The sequence below is a fragment of the Rattus norvegicus genome, chromosome X (assembly GCF_021556685.1).
Source record: "Rattus norvegicus strain SHRSP/BbbUtx chromosome X, alternate assembly SHRSP_T2T, whole genome shotgun sequence".
In the NCBI taxonomy this organism is placed as follows: domain Eukaryota; kingdom Metazoa; phylum Chordata; class Mammalia; order Rodentia; family Muridae; genus Rattus; species Rattus norvegicus.
In genome coordinates this window covers 78,276,593-78,302,477 of record NC_141554.1, presented here as the reverse complement: position 1 = coordinate 78,302,477, position 25,885 = coordinate 78,276,593, and the positions used below count along the sequence as shown (strand labels likewise).

Here is a 25,885-nt window from a genome sequence, read left to right as displayed (position 1 = left end):
GGAACAGCTGGAGAACAACAAACACTCTTGGAATTTCAAACAATTCTTTAATAGTAAGATTTTTTAAGTAGGCAATGAGGAAGGACAGAGTGTAGGCAAAAGGATCCATGAGTCATGAAGGGGGATAGAAAGTTTCCCCCTAGTCACTGTGCTCTCATTTAGTTTTATTTTTCCTCCTGTGATGGATATGTGAATTCAACTTGCTGTGTACTGAAGTAGAAAAAAACACCTTTTGCATTCTAGAAGAATCCAGCATGTGTTATTCCTTTGAGATGACAATTATGAAAGTTGGGCTATACAACAATGCCAAGCAACCAGAGCTTCCAGGGACTAAGCCACTACCTAAAGACAATACATGGACTGACCCTGGACTCTGACCTCATAGGTAGCAATGAATATCCTAGTAAGAGCACCAGTGGAAGGGGAAGCCCTGGATCCTGCTAAGACTGAACCCCCAGTGAACTAGACTGGTGGGGGGAGGGCGGCAATGGGGGGAGGGTTGGGAGGGGAACACCCATAAGGAAGGGGAGGGGGGAGGGGGATGTTTGCCCGGATACCGGGAAAGGGAATAACACTCGAAATGTATATAAGAAATACTCAAGTTAATAAAAAAAAAAAGGGAAAAAAAAAGAAAGTTGGGCTAGTTCATTCCCCTGACCATTAATTAGTGCAACCAGAACTACACAGGACCAATGGATGCATGCATTCGTCACACTGACCCACTTAGAAAAGTAAGTTATTTATTTGTGTCAGTGAAGGAGTTCTGCAATCCAATTTCGACTTTTTCTTCTTTTTTAAACCTTTCTGTAAATTTGAAGACTAGTTCATAAGATCTAACATCTATATAATTGGCATCACTGAAAGAAAACAGTGAAAATTGAAGCAGAGAAACAATCACATCACTTTAAAACTTCAAGAAAGTAACCAACAGCTCTATAATTGAACTTAAAATTCACTCAACAAGCGTTCCCTCATTGTAGGCTACCATATCTAGACAGCTTTCCTGAGATCAGCACAAAAGGGAAGACTCCCTTTTCGTAGTGGTCTTCTCTTCCTGATCTGGGAACCCTGACTCTAATCTTCTATCCGAGGAATGTCACATAGTCTTAATTATAGGTTCAACTTCCTGGAATGGCTCTTCATGCAAATGAGGCATCCCTAGAACCTTAAACCTCAACCAATGAAACTTCACCCTAAGAAAAAACCCTTTCCCACTCTTCAAGTTTCACTCAAATAAAGTGTATGTGCACAAGCTGTTGTTGAACACCATCTGAGAGCTGTTTCATTGAATGCCCTCTAAAAGAGTTGTAACACTTAAGAGATATTACACTGAAATCTTTTGAGAAGACCTCCACTCTCTAGCATTCACTACCAGACTGGGATCCTGCTGACCGACATGTTCTGGGAGAACCACAGGAAACAATATCTGGTACTGGAAACCTTAGTAAATACCTGGGGGCTAGCAAAGTCTTGACTCTTGGAGGACAACCTATAATTACTACTTGATTAAACCAGTACAACCCCTAACTACATTGTAAATACTTCTCTCTATATCCACGAATAAGATTAATTTTCATTCCTAAACAAGAGTCATCACTTTGCAAAAAATAGGGACCGTTACAGAAAACCGCGACTAAAACATTCAGTGATGTGGAGTTCAATTCCAACAGACACATCTACACAAAAGCTGCACCATCTAAGGCTCAGGGACACTGCGGAAGAGGGGTAGAGAGATTGTAAGAGCATGTAAGGATCAGAGATTTTGCTGTGAGATTGTGTCTCCTAGGAATTTCAGAAGCTACACCCCATAAACTCTTACCAATATGACTGCCTAAAACTGAGCTGAATAAGAACGGTACCAATAGGGGTTGGGGATTTAGCTCAGTGGTAGAGCGCTTGCCTAGGAAGCGCAAGGCCCTGGGTTCGATCCCCAGCTCCGAAAAAAAGAACAACAACAAAAAAAAAAAAAAAAAGAACGGTACCAATAGATATATTAATGTGGATGTGGGAAAGCTCATGAGACCTCAGATCTACACAAAGAACTATAGGCAACTAAGGAATGCTGAGCACTGAAGGAATAGCCTTCTCCAGGGAAGAGCACACCAATTCATTATCAAATACCAAACGGTTACTCCTTAAATCATATATACATATAAGTGACACTATATGGGCTGAGCATGTTGTATTTATATATTTACAAATATAAATATATGTGTTTATGTATATGTGTACATAACAACAACTAATAAAAAAGAGACCATGAATTTGAAAGAAACCAAGAAGAGGCTTATGGGAGGGTTTGGAAGGAGGGACAAAAGGGGTCAAATGATGTAACTATTTGTAAGTTCAAAAATAATCAATAAAAATTAAAGAAGAAGGTATCTCAGGACTGAAACACCTGATTTGTAGACCAAAACAACAGACTTGCAAGGCCATGGACCATAAGAGGAAGCCTGGTAAGATTGAGCTAAAGGCTTGAAGCCCCAAAGACCCTGAAGGAACAGTAGGAGCTTATCCAGCTCCCAGCACCTTGCATGGACCTATAGAATACCTGTAACTGTGATGAAAATAGATCCACACCAAGTAGTAAATTTCAGAGTCTTTGGGACAAAAATACATTAGAAGTTCTATTGGGTTTGTTTTTTGTTTTGTTTTGTTTTTTGCTATACAGAAGTGTTTGGGTTTGATACAATACATCTAGGTGTTCTTGTTTTTATTCCTTAAGCTGTTGGCACTATATTCAGAAAAGACATAAAAATAGAAGGAAAACTATTAGTGAATAATAAATGTACCAAAAGAAGAATGGAGTAGCAGTAAGTGCAGGTAATCAGAGTGATAAATGTAGTATTAAAAAAGCTAGTTAGATGAATAATATAGTCATAATAAAGACCAAATATTTTATAAAATTAAAATATACTAATAGATGCATTTTAAAGCTTCTAGAAAATATAAAGAATTGAGACATAAGTCAAGAGTATAGATTTCTCAGTTGGAAAGTGTGTGTGTGTGTGTGTGTGTGTGTGTGTGTGTGTGTATGCATATCAGAAGGTGGGAACTATGGCTGAACTTACGAAGATATAGTGCTGGAGAAGTAGCTGAGGGTTCCAGATTAATGGGCAACAGGAAGAGAGAGAGACTCTGAGCTTGGAATAACCTTTTTGAAACCCTGAAGCCCACCCCCAGTGACACAGTTTCTCCAACAAGACCACACACTTCCTAATCCTTTCAAATAGTGCCACTCCTGGTGGCCAAGTATTTAAATATATGACTACATGGGGCCATTCTCATTCAAATCACAACACTAATCAAAATTTAGTTATATGTGAAACCACTACCATATATGTGAAATAGTATTAATTGAGTTATGCCTCCTCAAATTTATATGTTGAAGCTATAAATCCCAATCTACCAAAATCTGACCATTTTGGAAATAACATTTGGACATAGACACATGCACACAGTGACAATGATGGTTGGACAAGAAGACACAGACAGGACTGATATATCTATAAGACAAGAATATTAACAATTTGAGCAAACTGACAGAGGCTAGTAAAGAGGTATGAAATGTGTTCTCCCTTACAACCCTCAGAAATAACCAAAGATGTTTTACTTCTGGGATTTGTAGCCTCAGGAACTATGAGACAATAAATTTCTGTTGTATACTTCACTCATAATGAGTGTATTTTACTATGGCAATGTTATATCTAGCAAATGAATCCATGATGTCTAAAACATATTTATCTACTATGTACCATCTTCACGAAACACATTGTGGAACTCACTAACATTAGATAATAAATTATTATAGAGAAATCACAGAATACAAAAAAGGGGGTAAATGTAATGTATGCAAAGGTCAAGGGACTCTCCAGGTGTATTAGCTAATTTTCGATTACTGTAGGGATTTCGTGAAAAAAAAAAAAAAAACAACTGCTAAGAAAAAGGGTTTATTTGAGCTTTCAATTGGGAATGTTTGGTGCATGGTTGGTTGGCCCTGCTACTTTTAAGCCTACTGTAGAAAGATCACACCAAAAGCAGGGATGTATGGCGGAAGAAACTGCTTTACTTTGCAGCTGAGAAGCAGAGGAGGAACTGGGTTCTCACAATTCCATTTAAAAGCAGGCCACCAATAACCTCTGATCTCCCATAAAGCCACATGTTTTAAAAGGTACCACTCCATTTTAATAGTGCTAAACTGAGAACCAGACTTTAAAACATGGCCTCTGAGAGACATACCAGATCCAAGCTGTATGGCAGTATTAGAAAGATAACAGTGAACTCAGCCTCCGTATGTTCCGCAAGCATTGAAGCCAGCATTGAATCTAGATGGATACCGTGCCATTCATAAGAAACATCAAATGTTATTCCAGTTATCATGCCATCTGGGCAGTAAGAAAAACCACCCCAGAATTTTGAAGTTTGTGTAAGAATATCAATTTTTGTCAGTACTTCTACTTGCTATTTTTCTTCCCTTCATCCATTTCCAAAATAGTCAATAGACTTAAAACCCAAAAACTCAGTTGAGACAGGAGATAGGTAGTGATGCCTTGCTTTATAGTTAGGTATGGTTTGAAGAAGATACTTTTTAAGATACATTTAGTAATGCTGTCTTTGGATATATGTATGCAATGATTAATGAATAGTAGGTTCTTCATACCACAAGAACACCAGAAGGTTGAGTTAGCTAAACTACAAAGTAAATCAAGCGTTGAACGAATAAGTTACTTATTTATATGTTGGAGTGTTCTGATCCATTCTGGGTCACTAGTATAGTGATTATTAGAGGTCAATAGGGTACCAGTTTGAGTAATACTCTTCCCATCATACTATGTCATCCCAGATAGAAAGAAGTACATCTACTAGTGGAAGTGCACCCACTAGTTCAAACCAATTGCTGCTCACGTTACAATGCTCTTCATTTTCTGAAATATATTTTGCACCTTCAATGACGGGATCCACTGTGTGTGTTTATTTGATTGATAGAAATGTTAATTAAAATAGTACTATCTATAAGCAAAATAAGTATCTCATTTTAAAGAAAATTATAATTAACACATGCTACACATATACAGCAGATTATTCTACAAGGATTAAGAGGCTATGTTAAAAACCATTTAAGTTAGAAATTAGTTTTTAAAGTTCAAAAAACAAACATATCTACTAAATATAACTAATACAACTGAGAATACTAAATGTTATTTATAGCACATTATTGCAAATATATCAAAATGTGGAAAAAAGAAACCACTTAGGAGAGAACTGTTTCAATTGCTAACAGTAGCACTTCTCTAATGTTTATGGGATTACACATGATGTTTATCTTCTTATTTAGCCTTTTCTACATGCTTGCACATATTCTATAATGAACAGGTGTATATTTTATAGCCAAGGAAAACTTATTGAAAAAATATATGAAAGAGGAAACAAAGAGATCATGGGAGCTGCCTGACCTTTCTTTCCTATATAATCAAGAAAGCCTGGACAGAGAATTATTAAGAGTAGGTTCCAGGAAATCTCCCTTAGATGCAAATCCCAGACCCAGATGTAAGGTTTTTTTTTTCCAAGAGAAATACACTTGTTCAAAGAGTAGGTGTTTTTCAAAAGCCAAGGGTGGGAGGAAAGAATTGTTTACATTTTGTAGAGCAATACTGCCACCAAAAGAAAAATTGCTGAAGAAACAGCCATGACTATAGAAGTAAATGAGAAGTTAGACAAAAAGGGAGAATAGAGAGACGAGCAGAGGAAGGAAAATAGAAGAAAGAAAAAACATTGTGTAGATTCATTGATTTCCTGCCTTTGCAAAAAAGTCACTCACCAGGGGCATAAAGGAATCATTGTTATTCACTAAGAAGAATGGTTATAGATGGCTTGGCATTGAGCTGTTTGGAAGCATGAAGTGACTAGAGTTCCAAGGGTCTAAAACTTTTCACTAGAAGAAACAGACTGTAGAGCAAGTATAGAGTGTGATTGGATGTGCTAGGTAAACAGGCTAGAAACTTCTTTGGTACCTTGGTGAACAGTAAGTAGTTACAGAACATTTCAGGAAACCTTTCATTCCAACCATAATTGTGTGTGTGTGTGTGTGTGTGTGTGTGTGTGTGTGTGTGTGTGTCCATATATATTAATTTTTAAATATGATTCATTTTTAAACCAAATTTTTTAATCTTTGGTTTAGTAGGACAAGTCAATAGCACTGGCAGTTAAATTTATTTTATTTTATTTTATTTTATTTTGTTGTTTGTTTGCTTGTTGGTTTTTGAGACAGGATTTTTCTGTGTATCCCTGGACTTCTTGAAACTAACTATGTAGACCAGCTGCCCTAAGACTAACTGAGATCTGCCCACTTCTGCCTCTCAAGTCCTGAGATTAAAGGTATGTGCTACCACTGCCTGGCATAAAATATAAATATCTTATAAATTTATGGAATATTGATATTAAAAATTATATGTAATTATATCTTATGTGTACAATGGCAAAGTACTTAGCCAAAGTAAATGTGAGCTATATATCCATGTTTTAAATAGAAAAAGTGTCAGAATAAAATTTTTTTAAAGTTCTGGGTTCTCTCTTCACTCTGGAGGCCTCTTGAGGGATTCCAAAAGCATCCTGCTTCCCCATAGAAACCTTTGGGGGCCCCAAGACTAACCAGCTTGGAAATCTGTTCTACCAATCCCATCCCAGTCAGATTCATCCACAATCCTACCTTTGGCTGACAGAAACACAGTTTCAGGAATAGGGCCTTCCGGAGGTCCAACCAGCACAGTTGTGTACCCTGACCTTCATTGTATGGCACACAGCTACCTCCACATTCTGTAGAAGTCCTGCTGCCATCAGGATCATCCAGCCAATGCCAGATAAACCAGATGCCTAAAGGACAGCATAAAAACAGAATTAACAAAGACCCAGGGTAATATGGCACAACTAGAGCCCAGCTACCTTGCTACAACAAACACTGGAAACCTAATGAAACTAAAGCACAAGAAGAAAATCTTTAATCTTACAAAGATGATAGAGTCCTTCCTTTAAAGAGGACATGGACAAATCTTTGAGGAAATACAGGAAAATACATTTAAACAGGTACAGGCAATAAAAGGGAAAGCAAAAACATATAAAGAAATACAGATAAATTGAATCAAACAAGTGAAGGAAATGAATAAAGCTGTCCAAGACCCAAAAAGGGAAATAGAAGCAATAAAGAAAACACAAACTGAGGCAATCCTAGAGATGGAAAACCTAGGAAAGAGAACAGGAACTACAGATATGGAAAACCTAGGAAAAAGAACAGGAACTACAGGCATAAGCATTATCAAGTGAATACAGGAGATGGGAGAATTTCAGGAGTACAAGATAGAGGGAAAAAATCAATATATCAATCAAAGAAAATGCAAACTCTAAAAAGTTCGTAACACAAAACATCCAGGAAATTTGGGACACCATGAAAAGACCAAACCTAAGAATAATAAGAATTAGAAGGAGTAGAATAATAGATTCCCAGCTCAAAGGTCCAGAAAACATTTTCAAGAAGACCATAAAACTAAATTTCCCTAAGCTAAAGAAAGAAATGCCTATAAAGGTACAAGAAGTTTACAAAACAACAAACAGATTGGACCAGAAAAGAAAATCCCCCTGCCACATAATAATCAAAACACTAAATATACAGAACAAAGAAAGAATTTTAAAAGCAGCAAAGAAAAGGTCCAAGTAACATATAAAGGCAGACTTAAACAGAATTACACCCGATTTCTCATCTGAGACTAAAAGCTAGAAGGGCCAGGGCAGATGTATTGCAGACCCTAAGAGAGCACAGAGGTCAGCCCACCCTACTATGCCCAGCAAAACTTTTATTAATCACCATAGATGGAGAAACCAAAATATTTCATGACAAAACCAAATATAAACAATATTTTCCCATCAATCCATCCGTACAAAGAATAACAGTAGGAAAATTCCCACACAAGGAGGATAACTATACTCAAGAAAACAAACTAAATAAATAATTTCACATTATTAAAACCAATAGAAGAGAAATGCACACACACACACACACACACACACACACACACACACACACACACTCAACAACTACCAACATCAAAATAACAGGAAGTAACAATCATTGTTCATTAATATCTCTCAACATCAATGAAATCAATTCCCCAGTAAAAAGACACAGGCTAACCGAATGAATGTGTAGACGGAATCCATCATTCTGCTTCATACAAGAAACATATCTCAACAGCAAAGATAGTAGTATCACAGTATAAAGGGATAGAAAAAGATTTTCCAAACAAATGGACCCAAGAAACATGCTGGAGTAGCAATTCTAGTATCAAATGAAATAGACTTTCAACCAAAAGAAATCAAAAGAGACAGGGAAAGACTCTTCATACTCATTAAAGGAAAAATCCAAGAGACATCTCAGTTCTGAACATCTATGCCACAAATCCATTTTTACATTTGTAAAAGAAACATACTAAAGATTAAACAGCACATCAATCCACACACATTAATAGTGGGAGACTTCAACACACTGTTCTCACCAATGGACAGGTTGTTGAGACAGAAACTAAAAAGAGAAAGAACAAAACTAACAGAGGTTATGATTCAAATGGACTTAATAGAATGTTTCACCTAAACACAGAAGAATATACATTCTTATGGCACCTCATGGAACATTCTTCCAAATTGACCATATAATCAATCGGTCATAGCACAAGCCTCTACTGATCCAACTTGGAATCCATCTCAAAGGGAGCTTCCATGGACTGACGCTATTACTGATGCTATGGTGTACTTACAGACAGGACCCTAGCATGGCTGTCTTCCAAGAGGCCTTACAAACAGCTGACTGAGATAGACACAGATACTTATACCCAACCATTGGCTTGAAATTGGAGACCCCTGTGGTTGAATTAGGGAAAGACTGGAAGAAGCCGAGGAGGAGGGCAATCCCATATGAAGATCAGCAGTCTCAACTAACCTGGATCCCTGAGATATCTTAGACACCGAGCCACCAACCAGGCAGCATACACAAGCTGGTCCGAAGCCCCCAACACATATACAGCAGAGGACTGCCTGATCTGGCCTCAGTGGGAAAAGATACACCTAACCATCAAGAGACTTGAGGCCTCAGCACTGAGGCAAGGAGCATCCTCTTGAAGACATGGGGGAGGAGAAATGGGATGAGTAACTATGGGAGGGTAGACTGGGAGGAGAACAATGACTGGACTGTAAATTTTTTTTTAAATATAAGAAAATGCAAAACAAAACCAAGAAAATTGAAATAAGCCCATGCATCTTATCAGATAACCATAGATTAAAGCTGGACTTCAACAGCAACAGAAACAACAGAAAGCCCACATATTCATGGAAACTGAACAACTCTCTACTCAATGATCATTGGGTCAGGGAAGGAATAAAGAATGAAACTAAAGAGCCTAGAATTCAATGAAAATGAGGGTACAACATACCCCAACTTATGGGACATAATGAAAGCAGTGAATAAATTGGAGAGTTCTCACAGTAATGAATTTAATAAACATCTGAAGACTCTAGAAATAAAAGAAGCAAACACATGCATGAGGAGTAGACAGTGGAAAAAAATCAAACTCAGGGCTGAAATCAATCAATTAGCAACAATGAGAACAACACAAAGAATCAATGAAACCAAGAACTGGTTCTTTGAGAAAATCAACAGGACAGACAAACACTTAGCCATCATAACTAAAAGGCAGAAGAGACAGTACCCAGATGAACAAAATCAGAAATGAAAAGGGAAACATAAGAAAGACACTGAGGAAATCAAAGAATCATTAGATCTTAGCCTGTACTCCACAAAATGGGAAAATCTAAAGAAAACGAATGGTTTTCTAGAAAGATATCAATTACCATTGCTAAACTAAGATCAGGTAAACTATCTGAATAGTCTTATAACCACCAAGGAAATAAAAGCAGTAATAATTAAAAGTCTCCCCCCCACCCCCGCCACAAAAAAAGAAGCAGCCCTGGGACAGATGGTTTTAGTGCAGAATTCTTTTTTATATATATATCAGATAGTTTTTATTTTACTTTATTGGATATTTTCTATATTTACATTTAGATGTTATCCCCCTTCTCAGTTCCCCCTTCTGCAACCCCCTACACCATCCCCCATTACCATGTTCTATGAAGATGCTCCCCTACTCACCCACTTCCTCCCTCCTCCACACCCTGGCATTCCCCTACACTGGGGCATCAAGCCTTCACAGGACCAAGGGCTTCCTCTTTTCCCACTGATGCCCAACAAGGACAACTGCTGCTACTTATGTATTTGGAGCAATCGGTCGATCCATGTGCAATCTTTTGATGGTGGTTTGGCCCCGGGAGCTCGGGGGGGGGGGGTCTGGTTGGTTGATATTGTTGTTTTTCCTATCGGTTGCAAACCCCTTCAGCTCCTTCAGTCCTTTCTCTAACTCCACCATGGGGGACCCAATTCTCAGTCCAATGGTTGGCTGCAGGCATCGGCATCTGTATTTGTCAGGCTCTGGAAAATTCTCTCTCTCCTCTGAGAACTTCTCAGGAGACACTTATATAAGGCTCCTGACAGCATGCACTTCTTGGCATCCACAATCGTGTCTGGGTATGATGACTGTATATGGGATGGATTACCAGGTGGGGCAGTCCAAGAATGGCCTTTCTTTCAATCTGTGCTCCACATTTTTTTTAAATTTTATTTTTCTTGGATATTTTATGTATTTACATTTCAAATGTTATCCCCTTTCTCCCTCTACCATACCCCTCCCACTCCCCCTGCTTCTATAAGGATGTTCCCACTCCCACCAACCCACTCCAATCTACACACTCCCACCTCAAGGCTTTGACATTCCCCTACACTGGGGAAATGGGCCTCCATAGGACCAAGGGATTTTCCTCCTGTTGATGCTGCAAAATACCGTACTTTGCTACATATATGGCTGGAGTCATGGGTCCTTCCATGTGTACTCATTGATTAGTGGTTTAGTCCCTGGGAGCTCTGGTGGGATCTGGTTGGTTGATACTGTTGTTCTTCCTATGGTGTTGCAAACCCCTTCAGCTCCTTCAGTCTTTTCTCTAACTCCTCCATTGGGGTCCCCTTGTTCAATCCAATGGTTAGGTGCAAGCATCCTCATCTGTATCAGTAGAGCTCTGGCAGAGCCTCTCAGGAGACACCCATATATGGCTCCTGTCAGCAAGCACTTCTTGGCATCAGCAATAGTGACTGGGTTTGGTGGCTGTATGGGAGTTGTATCCCCTGGTAGGGCAGTCTCTGGATGAGCTTTTATTCAGACCCTGCTCTACTCTTTGTCCATATATTTTTTCCCATAAGTATTTTCTTCCCCCTTCTAAGAAGGAATGAAGCATACACATTTTGGTGTTCCTTCTTCTTGAGCTTCATATGATCTGTGGTTTTTTTTTCTTAGGCATTCCAAGCTTTTGGGCTAATATCCACTTATCAGTGAATGCATAACATGTGTGCTCTCTTGTGACTAGGTTACCTCTCTCAGAATATTTTCTAGTCCCATCCATTTGCCTAAGAATTTCATATAGTCATTGTTTTTAATAGCTAAGTAGTACTCCACTGTGTAAATGTAGCACATTTTCTGTATCCATTCCTCTGTTGAAGGGCATCTGGGTTCTTTCCAGTTTCTGGCTATTACAAATAAGGCTGCTATGAACATAGTGGACTATGTTTCCTTGTTATATGTTGGAGCATCTTTTGGGTATATGCTCAGGAGTGGTATAGCTGGGTCCTCAGGTAGTACTACTTATAATTTTCTGAGGAACCTGCAGACTGATTTCCAGAGTGGTTCCAGCTTGCAATCCCACCAAGAGTGGTGTAGTGTTCCTCTTTCTCTACATCCTCACCAGCATCTGTTGTCACCTGAGTTTTTGATCTTAGTCATTCTGACTGGTATGAGGTGGAATCTCAGGGTTGTTTTGATGACTAAGGATGTTGAACATTTCTTTAGGTACTTCTCAGTTATTTCATATTCCTCAGCTGAGAATATTTTGTTTTGCTCTGTAAACCATTTTAATAGGAATATTGGCTCTTTGGAGTCTAACTTCTTGAGTTCTTTGTATATATTGGATATTATCCCTCCCTCTATGAGATGCAGGATTGGTAAAGATCTTTTCAGGCCTGTTGGTTGCCCTTTTATCCTATTGACAGTGTCCTTTGTTACAGAAGCTTTGCAATTTTATGAAGTCCCATTGGTCAACTCTTGATCTTAGAGCATAAACCATTGGTGTTCTGTTCCAGAAGTTTTCCCCTGTGTCCATGTGTTCAAGAACCTTCCCCCACTTTTTCTTCTATTAGATTCAGTGTATCTGGTTTTATGTGGAGGTCCTTGATCCACTTGGACTTGAGCTTTGTACAATAAGAATGGATCGATTTAGATTCTGTTACATGCCGACCACCAGTTGAACTAGCACCATTTGTTGAAAAGCCTGTCTTTGTTTCCACTAGATTGCTTTAACTCCTTTGTCAAAGATCAAGTGACCATTGTTGTGTGGGTTAATATCTGGATCTTCAATTCCATTCCTTGATCTACTTGCCTGTTTCTGTACCAATACCATACACTTTTTATCACTAGTGCTCTGTAATACAACTTGAGGTCAGGTATGGTGATTCCCCCAGAAGTTCTTTTATTGTGGAGAATAGTTTTTTTATATTTTGGGTTTCTTGTTATTCCAAATTCAGAAATTCCTCTTTCTAGCTCTATGAAGAATTGAGATGGAATTTTGATGAGGATTTTATTAAACCTGTAGATTGCTTTTGGTAAGATGGTATTGGTATAGAAACAGACAGATGGGTCAATGAAATCAAATTGAAGACCCAGAAAGAAACTCACACACTTACAGACACTTGATTTTTGACAAAGAATCCAAAACCATACAATGAAAAAGGGAGAGCATCATCAACAAATGGTGCTGGTCTAACTGTATGTCTACAGGTAGAAGAATGCAAATGGATGAATATTTATCACCCTGCACAAATATCCAATCCAAATGGGTGAAATACCTCAAAGTAAAAACAGATACACTTAATCTAATAAAACAGAAAATGGGGAATAGCCTTGAATTCATCAGTACAGGAGACAACATCATGAACACCAGTGGCTCAGGTACTAAGGTCAAGAATTAATAAATGAAACCTCATAAAACTAAGAAGCTTCTGTAAGTCAAAGGACACTGTCAGTAGGACAAAATGGCAGCCTAGAGATTGAGAAAATGTCTTCACTCTCCCTACATCTGAAAGAAGGTTAATATCAAAACTATATAAGAAACTCGAGGAGTTAGACATCAATAATCCAAACAACCCAATTTAAAAATAGGGTACATAAAGACTATACATGGACTGAGCCTGGGCTCCAACTGCATAGGTGGCAATGAATAGCCTAGTAAGAGCACCAGTGGAAGGGGAAGCCCTTGGTCCTGCCAAGACTGAACCCCCAGTGAAGGCGATTGTTGGGGGGAGGGCAGTAATGGGGGGAGGATGGGGAGGGGAACACACATATAGAAGGGGAGGGGGAGGAGTTAGGGGGATGTTGGCCTGGAAACCAGGAAAGAGAATAACAATCAAAATGTAAATAAGAAATACCCAAGCTAATAAAGATGGAGAAAAAAATAAAAATGGGGTACAGAGCTAAACAGAGAATTCTCAACAGAAGAAACTCTAATGGCCAAGAAGCGCCAAGAGAAATATTCTCTGTCCTTAGTTATCAAGGAAATGCAAATCAAAATGACTCTGTGATTCCACCTAACACCCATCAGAATGGCTAAGATCAAAAACTCAAAGAACACCATATGCTGGTGAGGTTGTAGAGCAAGAGGAACACTCCTTCATTGCTGGTGGGAGTGTAAACTTGTACCACTCTGGAAATCAATTTGGTGGTTTCTCAGAAGACTAGGGATAGTTCTACCTCAAGACCCAGCTATATCTCTCCTGGGCACATACCCAAATGGTGCTCCACCATCCTGTAAGGACAGTTGCTCAATGTTCATAGCAGCCTTATTCATAATAGCCAGAAACTGAAAACAACCCAGATGTCCCTCAACTGAAGAATGGATAAAGAAAATGTGATTCATTTACACAGTGGAATAGTACTCACCCATATATAACAAGGACATCATGAATTTCACAGGCAAATGGATGGAACTAGAAAATATCATCCCAAGTGAGGTAAACCAAAAGAACATGCATGGTATGTACTCACTCATAAATGGTTATTAGCCATAAAGTGCAGGATAATCGTGCTATAATCTACAGACCCAAAGAAGCCAAATAACAAGGAAGTCCCAAGGAAGGATGCTTGAATTTTCTCAGAAGGAGAAACAAAGTAGACATCAGAAGTCGATGGAAGGAGGGAACTGGGTAGAAAAAGGGATAAGGAAAGGAGTGGGGTAGAGGGGATCATATGTGGGGAGAGCTAAGGGAGATAGGCAGTGGATGCATTGGGAGAGGTGATCTCTAGGATGTGCCAGAGACTCTGGACAGGGGGTGGGACAAAGAATCTATGGTGATGACTCTAGCTGAAACTCCTAGCAGTGGGACATGTGGATACTGAAGTAGTCAGTCTCTGTAGCCAGGCAGGATTCCCTGGAGGATTCTTTCCTTCTGAGGCCAGACAAGACAGTCCATTTAGGGCCTCAAGATCCATAGGCAGGCAGGCAGGCAGACAGGCAGGCAGGCAGACAGGCAGGCAGACAGGCAGGCAGACTGGAACAGGCTCAGGGACAGCTCCAGTGGAGGAATAAGGGTAGTAACTCACACACAAAACTTTCAACCCAAAATGTGTCCTGCCTAAAAGATGAACCGGGAGAAAGATGGAGTGGAGACTGAGGGAATGGCCAACCAATGACTGCCCCAACTTAAGGCCCACCCCATGGGCAAGGACCAATCCCTGACAGTATTAATTATACATTGTTATGTTTGCAGACAGGAACCTAGCATAACTGTTCTCTGAGAGGCTCTACTCAGCAGCCAATGGAAAGAGATGCAGAGACTCATACCCAAACATTAGATGGGGCTCAGGGAGTCTTATGGAAGAGCTGAGAGAAGGGTTGAGGGATCTTAAGAGGTCAGGGATACCACAGGAAGACCGACAGAGTCAACTAATTTGTACCCTTGGGGGCTCCCAGAGAAGAATCACCAACAAATGAATATACACAGGCTGGACCTAGGCCCCCTGCACCTATGTAGCAGATAAGCAGCTTGATCACCATGCAGGTCTCCCAATAACTGGAGCAAGGGCTGTCCCTGAGCCTGCTGCCTGCCTGCCTGCCTGTCTGTGGATCCTGTGACCCTAAATGAGGCCAGACTTTGTTGGCATCAGTGAGAGAGAATGTGCCTAGTCCTGCAGCAACTTGATATGTGTGGGGGTGGGGTGGGGGGTTAGGGGAATGGTGGAGTTGAGGGGTGGGTAAGGGGGTAGTGTTAGTATAGGAAGATGACATGGGGGGCATTCCCTCGGAATGGGAGGAGAGGAAGGGCTGACATTGGGTTATAAAGTGAATAAATTAATTAATTTTAAAAATTTTAGAAGGTCAAGCATGGTAGTATATACCTTTCATCCCAGTCCTCAGGAGACAGAGACAAGAGGAGCTCTCTGGTTTCAAGGCCAGTCTGGTCTACAAAGAGAGTTTCATGACAGCCAGAGCTACATAGAGAGGGCATATCTCAGAAACAGCAACAACTAAATAGATGTACTCTTAAGTCTGTAAGACACTGTTGCCAGTTTGTTTCAGAATAAGCTATTAGGTGGCCTAAGAAAAGCATCAACGAGGTCCAATACAGCATGAAAAGATTCCATTACTCACACCAATTGTTCTTTTTTAGAAGTGAAGTTAGGTGGAGCCATGTGGACAGAAAGGTTTTTCCTTATTAGTAGGCACAGGAGACATCACCGAAAGTCTTGACTGCTTTTGAGAAGTAGCGTGACATGATATGGATTCTATTTTTATATAATGATGTCCAAATCTCAATTGCAACAAGACACATTTAAAAATAATGGTTCAGTTCTGAAACATAAACAGGAATTATGAGTGACAAACCTACTAAATATGAAAGTGTTAATGAAAACTTTGGTATAAATACAGAGCTGGTCTGACAGAATATGGAAACAGAGATATAAAATGTATGTACATTTATAATTTATTTTACATAATTTAAATAAATATTTCAAATTAAGAATTAAAGTTTGGACTAACAGATCATTGCATCATTTGAAATAAATTCATTTACCTTTTTTTATTATACATAAATAAACCCACATATTAAACTATTTTAAGCAAGTGTTACAAAGTAAATGTAGGCCACAAGAGCTGTCTTTTCAAGATGGCAGATGACACTCTGGTATAGTCTGCCAAAATTCCTAGGGAATAATCCTGAGAAACCCTGCAGAACAACTATCAGAACACTAACGGACTTTGAACAACTGAAGAGGGGCCAAGCAAAAGGCAGGCGCAGAATCAGCAGGCAGAAGGTTGAGAAAAAACCCTTTCCCCTTGGTGCTCAGAATTAGGCAACTAATGGTCATTTTGTAAAGACAGGGAATCAGTCACTCTGTAACTCAAAACCTAGGAATCAAATTCTCAGAGAAATTCAGACCAGTGTTGCCAGACCATGTGCTAAAAACTGACCAGCAAAACACTGCATAATTGTGGAAAGGGCTCTTTATATCAGGTGTGCACAACATTCAGCAAACTGAAAACCTACTGGGAACCAAACTCTACATGGGAATTTTCACAGACTCCAATCGGCAATGCTGAAAATTTAGAAGAACTGCATAGCACTAGGGCCAGCATTCACAGCCAGAAATCAAACAGTTCACAGAAGCATAACAAGCATCTGCCTAGGAAGCAGCATCCACAGTCTGGAAAGGCATTGATAATTTGGCCATTCAAAAGGAGAGGGGAGAGAGGGAAAGTCCTGGGTGGGAAAGGAGACAGGTAGGGGAAGAAGGAAACATGATCAAGTATTGGGTTGGAGGAAAGGACTGAAGCACTGAAGGCAAGCAAAGAGAATGGAAACAGGCCACCTTGGGAGGTAGGAGGTAGGGGACCCTCTAGAATGTACCAGAGACCTGGGAGATGAGACGCTCTTAGGACTCAAAGTGGGGGACCTTAGATGAAATGCCCTACAGTGGGGAAACCACCTTCAGTAGAAAGACAGGGCATCAAGTGAGGGATGGGCCAATTATGGGACAGTCAAAACTCTGACCCGTAATTGTTCCTGTCAAAAAGAACTGCGGGACAGAGATGGAGAAGAGCCTGAGGAAACAGAAGTCCAGCGAAACGCCCAAAGTGGGATCCAGCTCAAGGGGAGGCCCCAAGACCTGACACAATTACTGAGGCTATGGTATGCTCACAAAAGGGGCCTATCATGACTGCCCTCCAAAAGACCCAACAAGCAGCTGAAAAAAGAGTCAAATGCAGCTATTTATACCCAACCAATGGACAGAAACTGCTGATCCCTGTGGTTGAATTAGGGGAAAGCTGGAAGAAGCTGAATTGGGGAGGGCCACCCTGTAGGAGGACCAGCAGTTTCAACTATCCTGTACATCTGAGATCTCTCAGACACTGGATCACCAACCAGGCAGCATACACCAGCTGATATGAGGCCTCCAACACATATACAGCAGAGGACTGGTGGGTCTGGGTTCAGTCAGAGAAGATGCACCTAACCCTCAAGAGACTGGATGCTCCAGGGAGTAGGGAGGTGTGGGTGGTGGGGGTTAGGGGCTGGGGACATCCTTGTGGAGACAGGGATGAGGGAGGTATGGGATGTGGAACAGTCAGAGGGTGGACCAGGAGGGGGTTAAAATCTGGAGCGTAAAAAAAAAATTAAATACTTTTTTAAAAAAAAAGGAGACGAGAGAGAGAGAGAGAGAGAGAGAGAGAGAGAGAGAGAGAGAGAGAGAGCCCATCATGGAGGAGATCCCAGTGGCAAAGTCAAGACTGCTTAGAATCCAGTAATCAGGTAGGTCATATCCTGTATCTCCACACAGATCTATGTCTTTCCTCTACACTCATTCCTTACTTATTTAACAATGAATGTCAACTTAGCAGGCCAGGGATAAAGAGAGAGTTCACCAATCAGGAGCACTTGCTCTACTTGCAGAGGAGCAGAGTTTGGTTCCCAGCATCCACCCTATGTATCTCACAGTGGCCAGTATCTCCAGCTCCAGGAGATATGATGCCCTCTGGTCTTTGAAGGCACTGGCATGCACATGGACATTCACATAAACAGACACATAAAATGAAAAGAATAATCTTTTTCTAGCTCAGTTCTGCCTCATTCTTCTCCTTTCTTGCACTTTCCCTTTCTTTTTCTTCTCTCATACAACACAGGTTTTCCTTCTTTTTTTTATCAATGCTAACAGCAAAGTTTATTGAAAATGAAATTCATAGGAATACCTGTAGGCTTTCCCGAGAGCAGAGGTAAGACCAACTCTTCTGCTCCAAGTGACCCACCTGGTGGCCTGAGGACACACAAAAGCAGAAGTCATCTGGAACAGGACACTCCGGGTTTCTACCTGGCCCAGAGCTGAACCACTCCCACAGCTGTATCCAAATCCCATGGGGGAGAGAGCTGGACTCTCAGAAGTACTGACAATCCTGAGAGCCCAGGGGAGACCTCCACTTCTGCTCACATACCAGGCCCAAGAAAAACATGACTAGTGCCCCCCACATACCTGAACCCTAGAGCAGTCAGGGACAGGACCCTTCCTGTTTCTGCTAGCACGCAGAGAGCTGAAAGCCATCGCCTGAAGCACTGACACACCTGAGAGCAGAGATAAGACCAAATCTCCTGCTCCAAGCGACCCACCTGGAGGCTTCAAAACACACAAACCAAGGATCTGTTCCCAGATCCAGCTGAAAGAAAACGGGTCTTTGGAAGTGCTGACACCCAGGCTTACAGGAAGGTCAAGGCATTGTCAGAGACAGCAAGACAAGCAAACACCAGAGACAACTTGATGGTGACAGAAAGGCAACCTAAGCAACAGAAACCAAGACTACTTGGCATCACCAGAGCCCAGTTTTGCCACCAAAGCAAATATTGGATATCCCAACATACCAGAAAGGCAAGATTTGGATTTAAAATCACATCTCATGATGATGATAGAGGAATTTAAGAAGGACATAAATAACTCCCTTAAAAAAATACAGGAGGAGTTCTCTGCACCCAAATCCCGTGGGAGGGAGAGCTAAACCTTCAGAGAGGCAGACAAGCCTGGGAAACCAGAAGAGACTGCTCCCTGCACACACATCTCGGACGCCAGAGGAAAAAGCCAAAGACCATCTGGAACCCTGGTGCACTGAAGCTCCCGGAAGGGGCGGCACAGGTCTTCCTGGTTGCTGCCGCTGCAGAGAGCCCCTGGGCAGCACCCCACGAGCGAACCTGAGCCTCGGGACCACAGGTAAGACCAAATTTTCTGCTGCAAGAAAGCTGCCTGGTGAGCTTGGGACACGGAAGCAGAATTTCTCTAGGAGGCACGATCTGTGTTTACCGGAAGTCCCACACCCGCGGATCCCGGCCCGCAGCAGCTCTCTGCTCCCAGACCCGGTGAGAGAGAGACCCAACCGCCTGGTCAGGTGGGCACTCCTGAGGCTGCAGAGCGGAAGAGACCACCAACACTGCTCACCCCTGCCCACATCCCTGGCCCAAGAGGAAACTGTATAAGGCCTCTGGGCTCCCGTGGGGGAGGGCCCAGGAGCGGCAGGACTTCTGCGCCTGAGACACCGCCGGAACCTGAAAGAAACAGACCGGATAAACAGTTCTCTGCACCCAAATCCCGTGGGAGGGAGAGCTAAACCTTCAGAGAGGCAGACAAGCCTGGGAAACCAGAAGAGACTGCTCCCTGCACACACATCTCGGACGCCAGAGGAAAAAGCCAAAGACCATCTGGAACCCTGGTGCACTGAAGCTCCCGGAAGGGGCGGCACAGGTCTTCCTGGTTGCTGCCGCTGCAGAGAGCCCCTGGGCAGCACCCCACGAGCGAACCTGAGCTTCGGGACCACAGGTAAGACCAACTTTTCTGCTGCAAGAAAGCTGCCTGGTGAACTCAAGACACAGGCCCACAGGAACAGCTGAAGACCTGTAGAGAGGAAAAACTACACGCCGGAAAGCAGAACACACTGTCCCCATAACTGACTGAAAGAGAGGAAAACAGGTCTACAGCACTCCTGACACACAGGCTTATAGGTCAGTCTAGCCACTGTCAGAAATAGCAGAACAAAGTAACACTAGAGATAATCTGATGGCGAGAGGCAAGCGCAGGAACCCAAGCAACAGAAACCAAGACTGCATGCCATCATCGGAGCCCAATTCTCCCGCCAAAACAAACATGGAATATCCAAACACACCAGAAAAGCAAGATCTAGTTTCAAAATCATATTTGATCATGATGCTGGAGGACTTCAAGAAAGACATGAACACACTTAGGGAAACACAGGAAATCATTAATAAACAAGTAGAGGCCTACAGAGAGGAATGGCAAAAATCCCTGAAAGAATTCCAGGAAAACACAATCAAACAGATGAAGGAATTAAAAACGGAAATAGAAGCAATCAAGAAAGAACACATGGAAACAACCCTGGATATAGAAAACCAAAAGAAGAGACAAGGAGCTGTAGATACAAGCTTCACCAACAGAATACAAGAGATGGAAGAGAGAATCTCAGGAGCAGAAGATTCCATAGAAATCATTGACTCAACTGTCAAAGATAATGTAAAGCGGAAAAAGCTACTGGTCCAAAACATACAGGAAATCCAGGACTCAATGAGAAGATCAAACCTAAGGATAATAGGTATAGAAGAGAGTGAAGACTCCCAGCTCAAAGGACCAGTAAATATCTTCAACAAAATCATAGAAGAAAACTTCCCTAACCTAAAAAAAGAGATACCCATAGACATACAGGAAGCCTACAGAACTCCAAATAGATTGGACCAGAAAAGAAACACCTCCCGTCACATAATTGTCAAAACACCAAACGCACAAAATAAAGAAAGAATATTAAAAGCAGTAAGGGAAAAAGGTCAAGTAACATATAAAGGGAGACCTATCAGAATCACACCAGACTTCTCGCCAGAAACTATGAAGGCCGGAAGATCCTGGACTGATGTCATACAGACCCTAAGAGAACACAAATGCCAGCCCAGGTTACTGTATCCAGCAAAACTCTCAATTAACATTGATGGAGAAACCAAGATATTCCATGACAAAACCAAATTTACACAATATCTTTCTACAAATCCAGCACTACAAAGGATAATAAATGGTAAAGCCCAACATAAGGAGGCAAGCTATACCCTAGAAGAAGCAAGAAACTAATCGTCTTGGCAACAAAACAAAGAGAATGAAAGCACACAAACATAACCTCACATCCAAATATGAATATAAAGGGAAACAATAATCACTATTCCTTAATATCTCTCAATATCAATGGCCTCAACTCCCCAATAAAAAGACATAGATTAACAAACTGGATACGCAACGAGGACCCTGCATTCTGCTGCCTACAGGAAACACACCTCAGAGACAAAGACAGACACTACCTCAGAGTGAAAGGCTGGAAAACAACTTTCCAAGCAAATGGTCAGAAGAAGCAAGCTGGAGTAGCCATTCTAATATCAAATAAAATCAATTTCCAACTAAAAGTCATCAAAAAAGATAAGGAAGGACACTTCATATTCATCAAAGGAAAAATCCACCAAGATGAACTCTCAATCCTAAATATCTATGCCCCAAATACAAGGGCACCTACATACGTAAAAGAAACCTTACTAAAGCTCAAAACACACATTGCACCTCACACAATAATAGTGGGAGATTTCAACACCCCACTCTCATCAATGGACAGATCATGGAAACAGAAATTAAACAGAGATGTCGACAGACTAAGAGAAGTCATGAGCCAAATGGACTTAACGGATATTTATAGAACATTCTATCCTAAAGCAAAAGGACATACCTTCTTCTCAGCTCCTCATGGTACTTTCTCCAAAATTGACCATATAATTGGTCAAAAAACGGGCCTCAACAGGTACAGAAAGATAGAAATAATCCCATGCGTGCTATCGGACCACCACGGCCTAAAACTGGTCTTCAATAACAATAAGGGAAGAATGCCCACATATACGTGGAAATTGAACAATGCTCTACTCAATGATAACCTGGTCAAGGAAGAAATAAAGAAAGAAATTAAAAACTTTTTAGAATTTAATGAAAATGAAGATACAACATACTCAAACTTATGGGACACAATGAAAGCTGTGCTAAGAGGAAAACTCATAGCGCTGAGTGCCTGCAGAAAGAAACAGGAAAGAGCATATGTCAGCAGCTTGACAGCACACCTAAAAGCTCTAGAACAAAAAGAAGCAAATACACCCAGGAGGAGTAGAAGGCAGGAAATAATCAAACTCAGAGCTGAAATCAACCAAGTAGAAACAAAAAGGACCATAGAAAGAATCAACAGGACCAAAAGTTGGTTCTTTGAGAAAATCAACAAGATAGATAAACCCTTAGCCAGACTAACGAGAGGACACAGAGAGTGCGTCCAAATTAACAAAATCAGAAATGAAAAGGGAGACATAACTACAGATTCAGAGGAAATTCAAAAAATCATCAGATCTTACTATAAAAACCTATATTCAACAAAATTTGAAAATCTTCAGGAAATGGACAATTTCCTAGACAGATACCAGGTATCAAAGTTAAATCAGGAACAGATAAACCAGTTAAACAACCCCATAACTCCTAAGGAAATAGAAGCAGTCATTAAAGGTCTCCCAACCAAAAAGAGCCCACGTCCAGATGGGTTTAGTGCAGAATTCTATCAAACCTTCATAGAAGACCTCATACCAATATTATCCAAACTATTCCACAAAATTGAAACAGATGGAGCCCTACCGAATTCCTTCTACGAATCTACAATTACTCTTATACCTAAACCACACAAAGACACAACAAAGAAAGAGAACTTCAGACCAATTTCCCTTATGAATATCGACGCAAAAATACTCAATAAAATTCTGGCAAACCGAATTCAAGAGCACATCAAAACAATCATCCACCATGATCAAGTAGGCTTCATCCCAGGCATGCAGGGATGGTTTAATATACGGAAAACCATCAACGTGATCCATTATATAAACAAACTGAAAGAACAGAACCACATGATCATTTCATTAGATGCTGAGAAAGCATTTGACAAAATTCAACACCCCTTCATGATAAAAGTCCTGGAAAGAATAGGAATTCAAGGCCCATACCTAAACATAGTAAAAGCCATATACAGCAAACCAGTTGCTAACATTAAACTAAATGGAGAGAAACTTGAAGCAATCCCACTAAAATCACGGACTAGACAAGGCTGCCCACTCTCTCCCTACTTATTCAATATAGTTCTTGAAGTTCTAGCCAGAGCAATCAGACAACAAAAGGAGATCAAAGGGATACAGATCGGAAAAGAAGAGGTCAAAATATCACTATTTGCAGATGATATGATAGTATATTTAAGTGATCCCAAAAGTTCCACCAGAGAACTACTAAAGCTGATAAACAACTTCAGCAAAGTGGCTGGGTATAAAATTAACTCAAATAAATCAGTTGCCTTCCTCTATACAAAAGAGAAACAAGCCGAGAAAGAAATTAGGGAAACGACACCCTTCATAATAGACCCAAATAATATAAAGTACCTCGGTGTGACTTTAACCAAGCAAGTAAAAGATCTGTACAATAAGAACTTCAAGACACTGAAGAAAGAAATTGAAGAAGACCTCAGAAGATGGAAAGATCTCCCATGCTCATGGATTGGCAGGATTAATATAGTAAAAATGGCCATTTTACCAAAAGCAATCTACAGATTCAATGCAATCCCCATCAAAATACCAATCCAATTCTTCAAAGAGTTAGACAGAACAATTTGCAAATTCATCTGGAATAACAAAAAACCCAGGATAGCTAAAGCTATCCTCAACAATAAAAGGACTTCAGGGGGAATCACTATCCCTGAACTCAAGCAGTATTACAGAGCAATAGTGATAAAAACTGCATGGTATTGGTACAGAGACAGACAGATAGACCAATGGAATAGAATTGAAGACCCAGAAATGAACCCACACACCTATGGTCACTTGATTTTTGACAAAGGAGCCAAAACCATCCAATGGAAAAAAGATAGCATTTTCAGCAAATGGTGCTGGTTCAACTGGAGGGCAACATGTAGAAGAATGCAGATCGATCCATGCTTATCACCCTGTACAAAGCTTAAGTCGAAGTGGATCAAGGACCTCCACATCAAACCAGACACACTCAAACTAATAGAAGAAAAACTAGGGAAGCATCTGGAACACATGGGCACTGGAAAAAATTTCCTGAACAAAACACCAATGGCTTATGCTCTAAGATCAAGAATTGACAAATGGGATCTCATAAAACTGCAAAGCTTCTGTAAGGCAAAGGACACTGTGGTTAGGACAAAACGGCAACCAACAGATTGGGAAAAGATCTTTACCAACCCTACAACAGATAGAGGCCTTATATCCAAAATATACAAAGAACTCAAGAAGTTAGACCGCAGGGAAACAAATAACCCTATTAAAAAATGGGGTTCAGAGCTAAACAAAGAATTCACAGCTGAGGAATGCCAAATGGCTGAGAAACACCTAAAGAAATGTTCAACATCTTTAGTCATAAGGGAAATGCAAATCAAAACAACCCTGAGATTTCACCTCACACCAGTGAGAATGGCTAAGATCAAAAACTCAGGTGACAGCAGATGCTGGCGAGGATGTGGAGAAAGAGGAACACTCCTCCATTGTTGGTGGGATTGCAGACTGGTAAAACCATTCTGGAAATCAGTCTGGAGGTTCCTCAGAAAATTGGACATTGAACTGCCTGAGGATCCAGCTATACCTCTCTTGGGCATATACCCAAAAGATGCCTCAACATATAAAAGAGACACGTGCTCCACTATGTTCATCGCAGCCTTATTTATAATAGCCAGAAAATGGAAAGAACCCAGATGCCCTTCAACAGAGGAATGGATACAGAAAATGTGGTACATCTACACAATGGAATACTACTCAGCTATCAAAAACAACGAGTTTATGAAATTCGTAGGCAAATGGTTGGAACTGGAAAATATCATCCTGAGTGAACTAACCCAATCACAGAAAGACATACATGGTATGCACTCATTGATAAGTGGCTATTAGCCCAAATGCTTGAATTACCCTAGATCCCTAGAACAAACGAAACTCAAGACGGATGATCAAAATGTGAATGCTTCACTCCTTCTTTAAATGAGGAAAAAGAATACCCTTGGCAGGGAAGGGAGAGGCAAAGATTAAAACAGAGACTGAAGGAACACCCATTCAGAGCCTGTCCCACATTTGGCCCATACATATACAGCCACCCAATTGGACTAGATGGATGAAGCAAAGAAGTGCAGACCGACAGGAGCCGGATGTAGATCGCTCCTGAGAGACACAGCCAGAATACAGCAAATACAGAGGCGAATGCCAGCAGCAAACCACTGAACTGAGAATAGGTCCCCTATTGAAGGAATCAGAGAAAGAACTGGAAGAGCTTGAAGGGGCTCGAGACCCCAAAAGTACAACAATGCCAAGCAACCAGAGCTTCCAGGGACTAAGCCACTACCTAAAGACTATACATGGACTGACCCTGGACTCTGACCCCATAGGTAGCAATGAATATCCTAGTAAGAGCACCAGTGGAAGGGGAAGCCCTGGGTCCTGCTAAGACTGAACCCCCAGTGAACTAGTCTATGGGGGGAGGGTGGCAATGGTGGGAGGGTTGGGAGGGGAACACCCATAAGGAAGGGGAGGGGGGAGGGG

General features: G+C 41.0%; 1 protein-coding gene across 10 annotated transcripts in view; it reads right to left on the bottom strand.

Moving 5' to 3' along the window:
- Pbdc1 (polysaccharide biosynthesis domain containing 1) overlaps nt 1-25,885 on the bottom strand; it is a 217,252-nt gene that overhangs the window by 99,107 nt on the left and 92,260 nt on the right. For 3 of the 10 annotated variants that reach the window (XR_015646364.1, XR_015646366.1, XR_015646363.1), the window contains exons 7-8: nt 15,841-16,041; nt 6,707-6,870 (exon numbers count right to left, since the gene is read on the bottom strand). The exons of 1 other annotated variant lie outside the window; for it this stretch is intronic. The gene's annotated coding sequence lies outside the window, so the exon portion shown is untranslated. Of the gene's footprint in view, nt 1-4,162; nt 6,871-15,840; nt 16,042-25,885 lie in introns of those variants that run through there. 6 more of the 10 variants (XR_015646367.1, XR_015646361.1, XR_015646365.1 and 3 more) reach the window with 4 other exon arrangements.